Source organism: Anastrepha ludens, chromosome 3, assembly GCF_028408465.1.
Source record: "Anastrepha ludens isolate Willacy chromosome 3, idAnaLude1.1, whole genome shotgun sequence".
Classification (NCBI taxonomy): Eukaryota; Metazoa; Arthropoda; class Insecta; order Diptera; family Tephritidae; genus Anastrepha; species Anastrepha ludens.
Window position 1 is genome coordinate 76,659,613 of NC_071499.1, and position 7,555 is coordinate 76,667,167.

The following is a 7,555-nucleotide window of genomic DNA, read 5'->3' on the forward strand; positions in this document are numbered from 1 at the left end:
AGCAAATTTCTAATATAAAATTTTTTAAAATCTTTTTATAAAATAAAAACTTAATATTGAGAATTTACTTGAAAAAAGTTTTTTTTTAATAATAATAATATAATTTTCGAGATAAAATTATTTTAAAAATGGAATTCTTTCAAATTTCAGATTTTCAATTACGAATATCTTGCAAAATAAAAAAATTTAAATATTGTTAGGGCAGTTATTTAGCGACCCAAATACTGCAAATATAATATAATAGTATTCGCATATCCAATACAAAGTTTAAAAAAATCTGTGATCCAACATTTCACTTTTCTATGGAATTGCCATATTGCCAAACAAATTCCAAATTTAGGTTTTTCGATTATCCAGCTTTTACTTTGGAGTACTGCACATTTAACATTTACAAGCAGAAATTTCGTGAGTTGATTCTTTAAACATGATGCTGGTTTTTCATGCAAACGCATTTTTAGTGATGAAGTTCATTTCACCCCGAATGGATTTGTCAACGTAAAAAATTGCCGCATGTGGGGAAAAGAAAACTCCCGAATAATTTCAAAAAAATCCCACCCACTAAAATGTAGTTTTATGGCTGGTGGAATAACTGGTCCGTTTTTCTTTGAAGAATTAAAGTAAACAGCTGTTACTGTCAGTGGACATCGTATTGAAGACAACTTATTGAAGTTCTTTTGTGGTCTGAGCTCGAAGAAATAGGCATAGATGATCTTTATTTTCAACAGGATGAAGCCACAAGTAGGGTGGAGTCACATGGGAAAACATTGCATTATTGCGATTTTCTTCACGTTTCGTTTAGTATCACGTAATGGTGACTTAAACTCGTCATCTCGATCATGCAATCTAACTCTACTAAACTACTTTTTGTGTGTTTTTTTTTTAAATAAAGTCTATGTGAATAAGACAACAGCGATTCCAGAGTCGAAATATAACATTCGGATCGAAATTGCTGTACTCGGTGCTCATGGTGAACATTCTAATGATGTAATTTTTCACGTATAATTGTTCAGATCCGTATTTTGAATAAGAATAGTAAAATTTGAAAGAAAGTGTTTTTAACCCCTCCATGGTCACGATTACCCAGCCTAACAAAAATGTGCCCATTTTGATAGTATACATTTCGAAATAGTGCTAATAAAATCCGGGCAATGTGTAATTTAAAACACAATATAAGATATTTCAAGAGTAATTTATTCCTGTAACATCAACTTACGTCATTAATAGCTCATTGAGAATAATTTTAATGCCAATAGTTCAGCTAAAAAAAAAAAAATTGATTTCAACAAAAGAAGAGAGTCAAAGTGAATACTAGTAATTTGTAAAAATTTTGTCAAAAAAAAAATTGTGCCACAACAGCAATTGCGAGTGCATTACGCTCAAAGTGTAAGTCAGCTAGTCTGTCAGTCTGTCAGTTTAGTCAAGCTATATGAAAAGAGCAAGTAAGGTTGCGCTTTTGAGAGATTTCTTGCGCACTGAAGAAAACACGACTAATAATTGGTAACAGCCGTAACAGCACCACTCAGGGGAAATGAATGAAAATTCAAAGTGATTGTATACGCTCGGAAATATCGAATTCACAAGCGTACATACAAACACATGCAATTTTACTTGCAAGCAGCCATATAGGCAGTTAGGACGTCACACAAATAGTGAATACTCTTACAAATAGACAAACAGAAAAATTCTTCTTGCAATACCCATAAGTACATGCCAATGCGACCAAATTAATGTTGGCAAACTGTAAATGGTAGCGAAGGCTATGTGCAATGGCAGTCAGTCAGACGCTTTGAAGCAGCAAAGCAAATGAACTGAATGCGAAGGACGTGTAAGCAAAGAAAAAACCTGTAAGTATACAAGTATATTTTTCCAAAGGACCTTCTTCATCGAAAAATGTTGTGCGACCTTAATTGTACAATACGCGAAAATAATTGGAAAAAAGGTGCAACAAAGCCATTGCCGCCAATGATCGAAGAAAAATACAGTGGTACGATGAAATAAGAACAAATTATTTATAAAATAAGTTACACCGTTATTGTGGGTGCGTTGCAAAAGAACTTGTTAATTGAAAATTGTAAATAAAGTAAAGTGTTTGAGAAGAATTTAAGTTATTTAAAAGATACATATAACTTTTTACCACAGAATAGCTGTAAACATATAAAAAAGGGGAGTTGTACTATAAAGAAGTTAAATTAGTTGTTAGACTTTAAAAAAAGAAGTTCTTTATTAAAGCTCTCAACATACCTCCATCCTTTTTTATGTTGCTGCCGCTATCAAGATGAGCTACATTAACAGAGGCTACATTCCTAGCTATGGAGGACAGTGAGATTTGGCGTCTTACCCAAGGCTGGCAAGAGCTCACATACACAAGTATGCCTTTAGAATCTCAGCCCAATAATTTGTTCTTATTTTTTTTGCTAAAAGCACTTAAAAAGTTTATTAACCAGCAAATAAAGAGGAAAATATGCCTGCAAGCGTTTGTGATACGCTTAAAATGTGTATTCCAAATATATGGAAATATTGTAGTCTTTCTCGTAAAAGGAATTAGTAGTAGGCTACTTCTTTGATGTCCAATAGACTTTATTTAATTAACCGTTTTGCATCATTTGACGGAATATCCGCGAACAATAACTTAAACAAAAAACTCTTATCACCAAATTCTTGTCATAATTTAATTTTTGTTTTAATTTTAATTTAACTTTGACGCTCCTAGAAGTTTTAATTAATTTTAATTATTTTTGATTAAAATAAAGTGGCAAACATATGCTGAAATTTCGGTGATTGTACCAAAATTGTAAGTTGGTAAAAAAAAGTTAGGGAGATTAAGTTCGGTTCGGATAGAACTTTATATACCCACGCATATTTAGTGAAATTTCATTTTTGGAATCAAACACAATGAGAGTTATAGCTTGTAACAGAGACAGACGGACGGAAATTTATTCTTAATATATGAAAAGTGAGCGCGGGTTTTATCCGATCTCAATTTTATTTATGGCGGATCCAATGTCGGATCATATGTTTTGATGCTCTTTATGAATATTTTATGATTTAATAATATCTATAAAACATACAATATTTCATTACAATTATATATCAAGTTATAGAAAGTTAAGTAAAACTTCCACCAACCTAAATCCAATCAATGTTCACCATTATATCAATAGCCTGTAGATATCTGCCTGTTGGAGGTCTTATATTTTTATCAAAACGGCGCTTTAGTGATACTTGGGTAGTGCCAACCACTTCACGTACCTACCTACCTTTATATCGGCAATAATGATAATATCGAGAGTCGTTCTTTTTTAAAAGTATTACTTTTTGAGCTTTATTTTTTGATCGATAATAAAACTGATTTCTAAAGCGTAATTTTTGTGGCAGAACTGAAAACTTAAAACCACACACCTTACCTGAACTCTCCTCAACTCACCAGAAGTTAGCTCAACTCACCTTAATTTACCTCTCTCAACTAATCTCACCTGAACTACATTATTATAGACACATTTACAATGGATGACAGATTTACGATACTTGCTCTGTAACTATGGTGAAACACAAAATTGTGAGTGGAACTTGGGGATTCGGCAGCCGAATTCTGACAGATCATTTTAGATGTATTCACAAACTCGTCCAATCAGTCGTTGTTCAGATAGCAACTAAATGTAATTGGTTGATTATTTTCGTATTTCACTAACACAATCTCAGTGTTTTTGTAAACACACCCCAAGTGAAGTCAGCCTATCAGCTGATTCTGTCAAATCCGCGCGGAGCCGAATCAAGGTGAATTGGGTGTGAAAGGTGGCGCCATAAAAACACAGGTACCTTATTTTCGCGATTTTGACAAGTCTGACGTCAGCTCCCTTCTCAATACAAAACAAAGAAAAGGAGGAGAAATTACATGCTGGTGAAAATTAAGTGAATATCTTGTAATTTGTGAATCAAAGTAATGAAAGCGAAGTGACGTGTGTTGAATTGTAAAAGTACAATTTAATATAAAGCCTCCAAATGCAGTTCGTTTGCGTTTTTAAGCGAAAGACACCGTGGAAAGAAAGTGTGTGGGCGTATAGTTTCTTGTGTTTGGTTGTTTGCATTGCTTTCGCCTACTCTTCTTCTTCACAAACAAGTAATTGCCCTTCCTTCTGCTTGTTTATTCATGGGGTCTTACGACACGGCGAATTCGGAAGGCGCAATCTGGTATTCTATCATTCTTGGAGCCGAGTAATGGTCTGCTATAGAGCTTTCTTTCGAAATCTTTCAAGGAATTATCCAGCAACAACCTCACGTTGTCGCAAGCTAAACAAGCAGCCAACGGCAGAAGAAAGTGGAAATCATAGACTTTGGCACTATGCGTTTCATAATCAGCGATTACGCAAACAATAATAAAAACTGCAATTTTTTAGCTCATCGAATTTTGGCTAATGTGGCTCAAAAATCATTTGATTTTTGTATAAAATGGTTTTAAATGATATTAGTTAGACAATGAAGAGTTTTATAGACATTCAAAAAGAAAAATAATCAGAAGTGATCAAAATGTTTAGGTGCTATCTTTTTTTCATCTGTATGTGCATATCTATCTCGCTTTTTTCGTGTTGTTACATACAACTGTTATGTGAACGGAATTAAAATTATTTAATCCAATAATCTATCGATTGAATATCTAATATAAAAATCCAATATCGTTCTATCTAACACTGCGAAATACTGAGGAATAACGCTTGATGCAGAACTCTGCTGGAAAGAGCAAATTAAGGTGAAATAAGCTGAATTAAACCTTAAGATGCAAAAGTTAAATTGGCTTATAGGAAGAAGTACAACCTTCTCCAATCACAACAAACTTTTGTAACCAGGTATTTAAGCCCGTGCGGGCTTATGGCATACAGCTGTGGGACTCAGAGTTGGGCATTTTACACTACCGCAAATTTTTTATTGTACAGGGTGGCTGATGAAAGCCGCTACCAAAAAAAAATTGAATAACTTTTTTTCTTTTTAAGTTATCTGTTCCATTTTTGTTTTAATTTGCAGATTGATCTTTAAAATTTATTAAAATGGATAACTGGGACACGCAAACAAGAATTTGGATAGTCCGCCGCTATCACGCACTGGAGTCCGTAGTTTTGGTACAGAGAGAGTACAGGCGGATGTTTGGCGGCGATCCCCCGAGCAGATGGACCATAATGAGACTGCTGAATAATTTTGCTGAGCAAGGAACAGTCGCAAGAAGACCTTATCATCGAAACCCACCAGTTCGGACGGAGGAAACGATCGCTACTGTAGCTGCAGCTATACAAAGCAATCCAAGGGTTTCAACAAGAAGCTTATCTGCTCAACTTGGTGCCAGCCGAAAGTCTTTGCAAACAATAATGCACAAAGATTTAGACTTATTTCCCTACAAAATTCAAATGGTTAACAAACTGAATGCAGCAGACTTGCCGATTCGCTTGGAATTTTGCCAGAAGATCCTGCAAATGGTGGAAGAAGACCAAAACATGTTAAACTGCCTTTTCATGTCTGATGAGGCCCATTTCGATTTAAACGGCAATGTGAACAAACAAAACTGTCGAATATGGAGTACTTCTAACCCACAGATACTCTACGAGACGGAATTGCATCCTCTTCGCGTGACAGTGTGGTGTGCGGTTTCTTCACGCTGTATTGTCGGGCCTTATTTTTTTGAAGAAAATGGTCACACCGTTACGGTTACTGGAGACCGTTATTTGAAAATGCTGAAAGAATTTTTCTATCCAGAACTATGCCGAAAGAGAATTCCTTTCAACTCTGTGTGGTTTCAACAAGATGGGGCAACGTCTCACATAGCCCAGACTGTTATGACAGAGTTGCGACGAAAATTTCCCAATAAACTGATTTCAAGAAACTCCGAATTTCGTTGGCCCCCCAGGTCGCCTGACCTTACTGCACCTGACTTTTTCTTGTGGGGTTTATGTAAACAAGAAGTTTATAAAACAAAGCCAACAAATTTGGATGAACTAAAACAATCCATTCGGGCAACAATTGCGGCTATTCCTGTCGCAACTCTCAAAGCAGCAATGAACAACTTTTTACTAAGATGCCGCACTTGTGTCAACGAGCATGGGGGGCATTTAAATTCAACTATTTTTAAAACTAGTTAAGCTACATTTAATAAAATTTAATGACGTTCAACTTGAAAAAAAAAATAAATGAATTCCATACACTAAAAAAAAGTTATTTGAGTTTCTTAATGTAACAAAATTCATCAGCCACCCTGTATTAATTATTTAGTGCAATATGGACAACTTTGATGGGGCTGTGCTAAGCAAACACATACTAAAAAAATTCAACGATTTTAAAAAAATTTTCCTCCGCTCATACCAAAACGCTTGAAAAACATACCAAGCCTGAGGCGCGGCGACTTTCCAACTCAGGTGAGCAATGCCGGAGACTTAAACGACAAAAACCTCTTGATCTTGCTTCACAAATTTGGACGGTTGGCCAACAGATGTCAAGTGTTTTCCAGTATATTTATGTATTTCCTGTAAATACTGTCCCATTCTACTTATTAGACAAATATTACTTGATAGTTGTAACGAGGTGTAATTGGATGAAATGTTTTTAACAATTTATAACATTACAATAAAAAAAAGTTCTCTATTTGTCATGTCTAAGCCGTATCAAAATTTCTGTTTTAACTGCAATATCTCTATTAACATGTAATCACTGTTTTCGATTTTTCAAATATTAGTTAAACACCCCAAGAATACATTTTTCAGAGAGATATTGAAAGAGGAAAACCATCTCAATCCGTGTAAGGGCACCATTCCTATACTTAAATATGTTCTTAAAGCCTAAATTGGAAAATTTGACCAGAATTTATTATTCTCTAAGGCGTTAATATAACACACCAAAGAGATTTTAAGATACTCACACAAAAACTTTTATGATTATTTATTGCCCGTTTGTTATATTTCGTTTGAGGGTATTCACTACTTTGTGTCCGTAATTCAATTCCTTGCATTTTTGCATGAAAGTAATTTTTGTTTGGCCTTTATGTTTGGCAACACATCGCGTACATACATTCATATGTGTCATCTGAATAATATTTCAAAGAAGTAAAATAAAATAAAAATGCATGCCTTATTGAAAATATCTAAACAATAACCAAAAAACGCCAATGCAGCAAAGCAAATTCAACTAAAAATCGAAGGCTATCCTAAATAAAGCGCCTTAATAAGACAATGAAAGTGACATTGAAAGCAAATTATTATTTTCTCGTTTTGTTCAAATATTGTTTGCTAAGCATGCGAAAAACAAACAAAGATGATTTGACACGCCATTATGGAAAAATAGAAATTACATGCTGCACCAAAAGCTGGTCATATTTCTGTTATATAAAGCAGAAACCCAAGTAAGTTTGTGTGTGTGTGTGTATTTTCCCATACCATATGTTGAAGTTTGATACAAAGCACTAGGAATTTTCCTCAATTCGCTGATGGAACAGACAAAAATGAAAATGGAAAAAAGTAAAAATAATACTAACTTAAAAAATGTATGATTTCATTGTCAGCGCGATGTATGAGCATTGTGA